At 31.3% G+C, this 6854-nt stretch overlaps 1 pseudogene; it reads right to left on the bottom strand.

Moving 5' to 3' along the window:
* Window positions 1-343: 343 nt before the first annotated feature.
* On the bottom strand, window positions 344-4995 carry LOC125221224 (uncharacterized; annotated as a pseudogene).
* Window positions 4996-6854: the final 1859 nt, after the last annotated feature.

Here is a 6854-nt window from a genome sequence, read left to right as displayed (position 1 = left end):
AAAATCACAATATTTTAATAGTAACATATCTCTCAATTCAACAAAAGAAATCTTTAGCAGTAAAATATCTTTCAACAAATCTATATTTAAATTATGAATCACACTTATAACAAACAAACGCAATAATCAACTTGTACTAAAATCAAACAAAATACTTTAATGATATGATATATCTCCACAAAATTATATCCATGACACATGGTTTTCAACAATATAGAAACCAAATAAATAAACACAGCAATCGATACATATGTAAATGTTAAGGATAACCACCAAACTAATGATATATATCACTCTAACAAAATCATTAATTATCAACAAAGACAAAATAGATACAAATATATTATACATTACGAAATACTTCTTTGTATACAACATTGTCGGTAACATCAGAATGCTCCTCTTCTCTTCCAACTATTAATATTTTTAACCCACTGCGACTTGTAACTCTTGAGATAGCAACATAAAATTGCCCATGAGTAAATACAGGATTTTTCAAAAGCAGTCCAACATGAGATAAAGACTGTCCCTGACTTTTATTAATTGTCATTGCATAAGATACAATCAATGGAAATTGTCGACGTTGAAACTTAAAAGGCAACTTTAAATCAGAAGAACTGAGAGACAACCGTGGTAACAACACTAAATGGCCTGCAGAACGACCAGAGAGCACTTTTGCTTCCAAAACATGACTTCCAAGTCTAGTAATCCCCAATCTAGTACCGTTGCACAATCCAGAATCATGATCAATATTTCTCAATAACATCACAGGAGTACCAATCTTAAGATGTAATTTATGATTTGGTAAACCAGAACAACGTATACCATTCAATAGTTCTGGAGTGTGAACCTCCTCAAAAACACCCGGACGTGAATCAGATCCAACTACACTGTCAGCACTTAAATAAGTATAGTCTTGCAAACAATTATGAGACATCATATACTGATTAACCATTTCAACAACTTCTAAAGTTGGAGCTAAAATAGCACGATCTTGTAAACAACTCAAATCTTCAACATTTTGTCCAAATCTTGGATAGGTCGAAGAAACAATACTTTGCTAAGGATCAGTAGTATACTCCAGCAACAAATCTCTTGGAATAACTACTTTACCATACCCATCTGTACAATCTCCAACAACACCATCACCAACATCTATCAACCACTTAGAAAATTCAATTAATTCCAAGCTTTCAATACCATTATCAACATTCAATAATCTCATATTCTTTGTCAACCTCAAAACTTTGCAATAATCCCAAATATAAGAAGAATTGATACTGCCATTTACAACATCTTGCCTACTACCTTTAGGAATAACAGGTAAAATCTGCCGAAAATCACCACCAAAAACAGTTGTTATACTACCAAATGGTAAATCTGCCCTGCTTTGATTTGAACAACGTATTATATCACGAAGGGTTCTATCCAAAGCTTCAAAGCAATGTTTATGCATCATTGGAGCTTCATCCCAAATAATCAATTTTGTTCTAACAATAAGCTCAGCAAGTGCACTTCCTTGTTTAATACAGCAGAATGAATCCTCAGTTACATTAATTGGAATCTTAAACCGAGAATGAGCTGTTCTCCCACCAGGTAACAATAACGATGCAATTCCACTTGAGGCAACATTTAACACAATTTCACCTCTACACCGAATAGCAGCAGACAAAGATGACCACATAAAAGTTTTCCATGTACCACCAGATCCATACAAAAAAATACTTCCCCACCTCCAGAATCAACTGACTGAATTATAGAATCATACACATGCCGTTGTTCATCGTTAAATTTAGAGACATACACAACATGATCTCTAGCTAATCCTTCTCGGTCATATGACAACTCCTCCATTATCAACCTATTCTGACAAGGCTGAAAATAATCTTCTGATGGAAATGGCATTGATTGAAATTCATTTAAACTCCTTCCCACCTTCACCAAGGCCTTTTCAATATCTGCTAATGCATAATTTCGTTTATCCTCTTCAGTGAGTAACAAATCTGAAAAACAAATACAACATGACATAAACAAAATCAAATAAACAAAACTCAAAAAATTAATATAATAATAATTTACATTACCTGGATGCCTTAGCACTCTTCGCTGTCTATAAATAATATCATCTGACAATACACTCCAACAACTGTCCCACACAACCTCAGGACGACAAATAGAGTCAGAGGATAATAACGTTACAAACAAATCTCTTAATGCAGAAGCAGAAGCCCATTCACTTGCCTCCATAATACCATTAATATATTCCTTATCATCATCCAACAATCCTAAGGCGTAACATGCATCCCTAAACGTACAATATTGAACACCCTTGACACTTCTTAAATCTTCAAAGCAAGTAGCACCAGGAATAATATTCAAGAGCAATCTCAAATAATATAACTCACCAGAACATAGTGGAATAAATCTCAACCTTCCAATCACAAAACCTTATTTTCGAGGTGTCCACTCTCTGCTAGCAGATCTCCAAACAAACTTATTTGGAAAATCTGAGTATATCAGCGCTCTAGCATAAGGATATTTCTTATTCGCCTCAAACCAACCTAAAAACATACTTTCATTAACACTATTCCGAGTCATCACATCATCTAAACCAGTTGACTCGTCATATATAATAGTTTGCTCATTTGGTAAATGGAAACTTAATCTTTCCACTGCAGGATCTCTATACTGTATTTCAAATCCAAACAACCTCCATGCAGCTTCACAAGGCGAAATATATCTACAATCATAATACATACTGACTTCATCAACTTCTTTCATTGAATCAGCATCTCTTGCAGTATTATAAAATGACGCAGTCACACGATCATTACCTTTGTTAACATACTTAAATAAATATTTAATAGACCGAGATTGATTACACCATTCAACATTGACATGAGCTCCATACTTCATCAACAAATAACGGTTATGAGGAACAACATAACGATTATCTAAAGGTATCCCACTCTTCCAAATAGTTCGACCATTATTCCTCCTTCTATAAACTGGATAACCCTCATCATCAACTCTTGTAGCATCTAAAATTTTTTTTGGAAAATATTTACTGCATTTACCTTCAAACATGCAAGGAGAATCACGCCTAGCTACACCACAAGGGCCATGCACCATAAATTCAGAGACAAGTTTATAATAATCTTCATCAAGTTCAGAATCTGGAATTTCAGCAGAAATAATTTCATCAATATCTGCAGGCTCAGGATGTTTTTTCTTCTTGGCTAAAAACAGAAGAATATGAGCGTGAGACAAACCACGTTTTTGAAATTCCACAGTATAAACAACTGCAACATAAAAAAAAACATATTATAAACAATAAAAAGTAAAAAATTAAGAACAGATTAAAAACAACTAAAATAAATATACAATAAATCTGACCTGCTACTACATCACCAAAAACTTTATTACAACGAAAATCTTTGATCATACTATTTAACTTCAACTTAAATATTCTCGAAACAACATCAGGACGATCTTCATATTTTAGCCCCCTGCTATCAACAAACCTTAAAATTTCAGGCCATTTAGGATTGCAAGTGAATGTAATAAACAAATTTGGATATCCAGCCCACTTGCAAATAGCCATTGCATCATGATAACTTTGAATATATGGGCACCACCTGTAAAACTTGAAGGCAAAATAACTCGCATGCCACATTTAGTACCATCTGTTTCACCACTTAACAACGCATCTGACAGACCTTTATACAAATCACATCGCAAACTCTTTTGATGAGAACGGATATACTTCAATCTGCCAGCTTCAACCATCGTGTATGCATCCACAATAAATTGTTGAAACAATCATCGAGACGACAAAATTAATGACAAACAATTCATTCTGTCATGCAAATAGTATGCAAAATATTCTTTTGCACTTATTTTTCTGCGAGAATAACCCAAACCCACAACAGATTCTGAAAAACAAATATCATCCCTATAACTATCTTCACCATATACATACAACAATGGATATTGTAAAGGAAGATATGTTGGATGTAACTCATGAATCCTTTTCAGATGTCCTGTGCGAAGTTCAACTATGATAGCCCTATCACTTGTATTTTCATCGATATCACCAACAATCAATGCAGCTACTTCAGATACAACTGGCAAATTATATCTCCTGCCATCTTTCCCCCTTTTTCCAATCAACCTCAATTTCACAACTTCATCAGTTTCATGTAACTTTTCTCTAACCATCCGAAAAGTTTTCACTAATTGATTATGCTCATCAAGCATTTGTTGAATTTCCAAAACTAAATCATCATGCAAAGATTTCAAATCTTTCTCAGACCTAACAAAAATAATGTTAATTAAATCAAATTAATGTAATAGAAATAAGATATAAAATAAAATCAACCAAAAACAAAAAACTCATACCTTACAGCCAACATTCTATTAAGAACTTCATTCTCCGTATCATAAATATACAACTGAGCAAATTTAGGCCGACAACCTACTACGGGCATCATACTACCAATAAGATGTTAGTTTTGACCATGCAAACGAAAAATTGGAGGACCATGCCCATCATTAATGCTATTATCAACTTTTCCACCCATAGAAGTAAATCCAAACATACTATTGTAAGTACGAATGTTCTTCTGAAAATGCTTACACTTTCTATCATTTCCAAAAAACAACTCCTTGAGAAGTATAGGTGGATCCTCAAAACTCGGTAGTTGTACTTTACCATTGGCACAATACCTAGAAAACTTTGGATTTTTATCTTTAGCAGACCTTTTCAATCTTTCATCATACCAAAACATAGCACTACAATGTGAACAAACATAAGTTGGATCACCAACGTCGAGATACCCTGCATTATATACAATAAATTTATTAATTTACAAAGAACAATAAAAACTAAGAAGAAAATAAAATAAAGAATCTTGAACTTACAAAGATAAAAACTTACACAACAAATAGATATAAACGCTTACCTTCAACAGGAAAAATGTTGTGTTCCAACATGTCACAACTCCTATTAATATCTTTTGAAGTAGATGGAAGCACACTACTTCTTACATCACGATAAACACCATCTTTTAAAATCGCACTCGTAGATGCTATATTATATTTTTATCACCCAAAAAAAAAATATACAAAAGTTAACTTTACATATATACAATAAAACGAATATACAAAAACAAACAAAAAATAATTTAAAAAGTTAGATCTCTTAATAACAATATCAATATGTGCTCCACCCAATAAACCTTGATCCATCTCTTTCGACAAAGGTATTGAAGAACCTATAATTAATTAATAAATAAAAATTCAGTAATTTCAAAGAACAAATTTAAAAACTAAACTATACAACTAATTTGATATATATAGAACATACCATTTATAGACAGCATTGTAATGTTAAGATCACTATCAAACAATTTAAATCTTTTATTAGGTCTTCCTTCACAAACATCCAAACCTTTAAATACTAACGAAGATACACCTGTCAAAATTAATTGCTATGTAAAACACAACAAAATGAACAAAAAGAATAAAACAAATAATGTAAATATTACCTTCAAAAGTAAACTCATTGTCATTACAACTTTTAAAAAATGATCGTTGATCAACTTCAATCAAACCACAAATGTTAACACCTACAAGACAATAATGAAATAATGCCAACAACACAATGAATAACAACTACAATGAAAATATCTAAATTAACTTAACAAATCATAAGATCAGAAAATACCATGTATAACAGCACCATTCCAAGAATCCGCTGTGAACTTCAGATAATGTTCAAATAATTTAAATTTTCGAATGGGAGTACCTTCCCAAATATTAACACCTTTAGACAATAACGAAGATTTACCTACAAATATATTATCAAAAATCTAATTAGTAAATAGTCAAGTATGAATAATACATAAATATCAAAAGCTAACATAAAACTATTTTAAATATATTAAACAAATGATCTCCGTAAATACAAAATATAATTTCGATTAAAACAAAACAAAATATCAAAATAAAATTCCCACCAAAAGAAAAAAAATATTCAAATCAATTCAATTCACAAATTATATTCAGACACAAATAGAATATTTACAATTTATATTTCATCATATCCCGAAAATCTCAATAATCTACATAGCTAAACAAAATAACAAAACAACAAAAAAAAATTCTCACATACCGTGTTAATTTTACATACATACCTGAAATATCAATTGTTTCGCACAATTTGTTAGTTACCAACTTGATAGATTTCTCGATTTTCTTCATTTCCGAGCTGAGTTTTCTACGCTTTGATAAGCTGAACTAATATACAATATATTTATTCATTGGAAAATACAATCTTCTACTTAACTGGTGTTCCTACACCGCAATATACAATGTACTAATAACTTCTGATTGATTTTATACTACAGTAAAACCAATGATTTTTAAAATAATATAATTCATTGGGAACTACAAACCACTCACTTAGGAGGTATTCCTACAACAAAATATATATAATCTATAAGAAATAGTAAAATCAATATTACATATTGAGAACACTGTCATTTGTAAATGACAACTAATATTTGGCCAAAAGATGTAATTATTCAACAAAAGACAACAATCCATATCATTTGATTTCAATATAATAATACTAAAAAGTACACTTGTGAAAATATTAAAATAACAAAATATATCATTGTAATACCCGCTCTTTTATTTACCTTTTCTTAACATTTAAGGTCAAACCAGAGAAACGTTCGTTTCTTCTAATTATTTTCGAACCAGAAATATTAGTCGATGACAATGCTTGTTTGCTAAATTGAAGGGTGTCGGCCGGAAAAAAACAATTACTTTTATATGTATTAAATACA

Source organism: Salvia hispanica, chromosome 1, assembly GCF_029641045.1.
Source record: "Salvia hispanica isolate PSC_SH4W2 chromosome 1, Shi_PSC_v1, whole genome shotgun sequence".
Taxonomy (NCBI): domain Eukaryota; kingdom Viridiplantae; phylum Streptophyta; class Magnoliopsida; order Lamiales; family Lamiaceae; genus Salvia; species Salvia hispanica.
The sequence above is the reverse complement of the archived record's forward strand: the minus strand, read 5'-3'. Positions and strand labels throughout refer to the sequence as shown.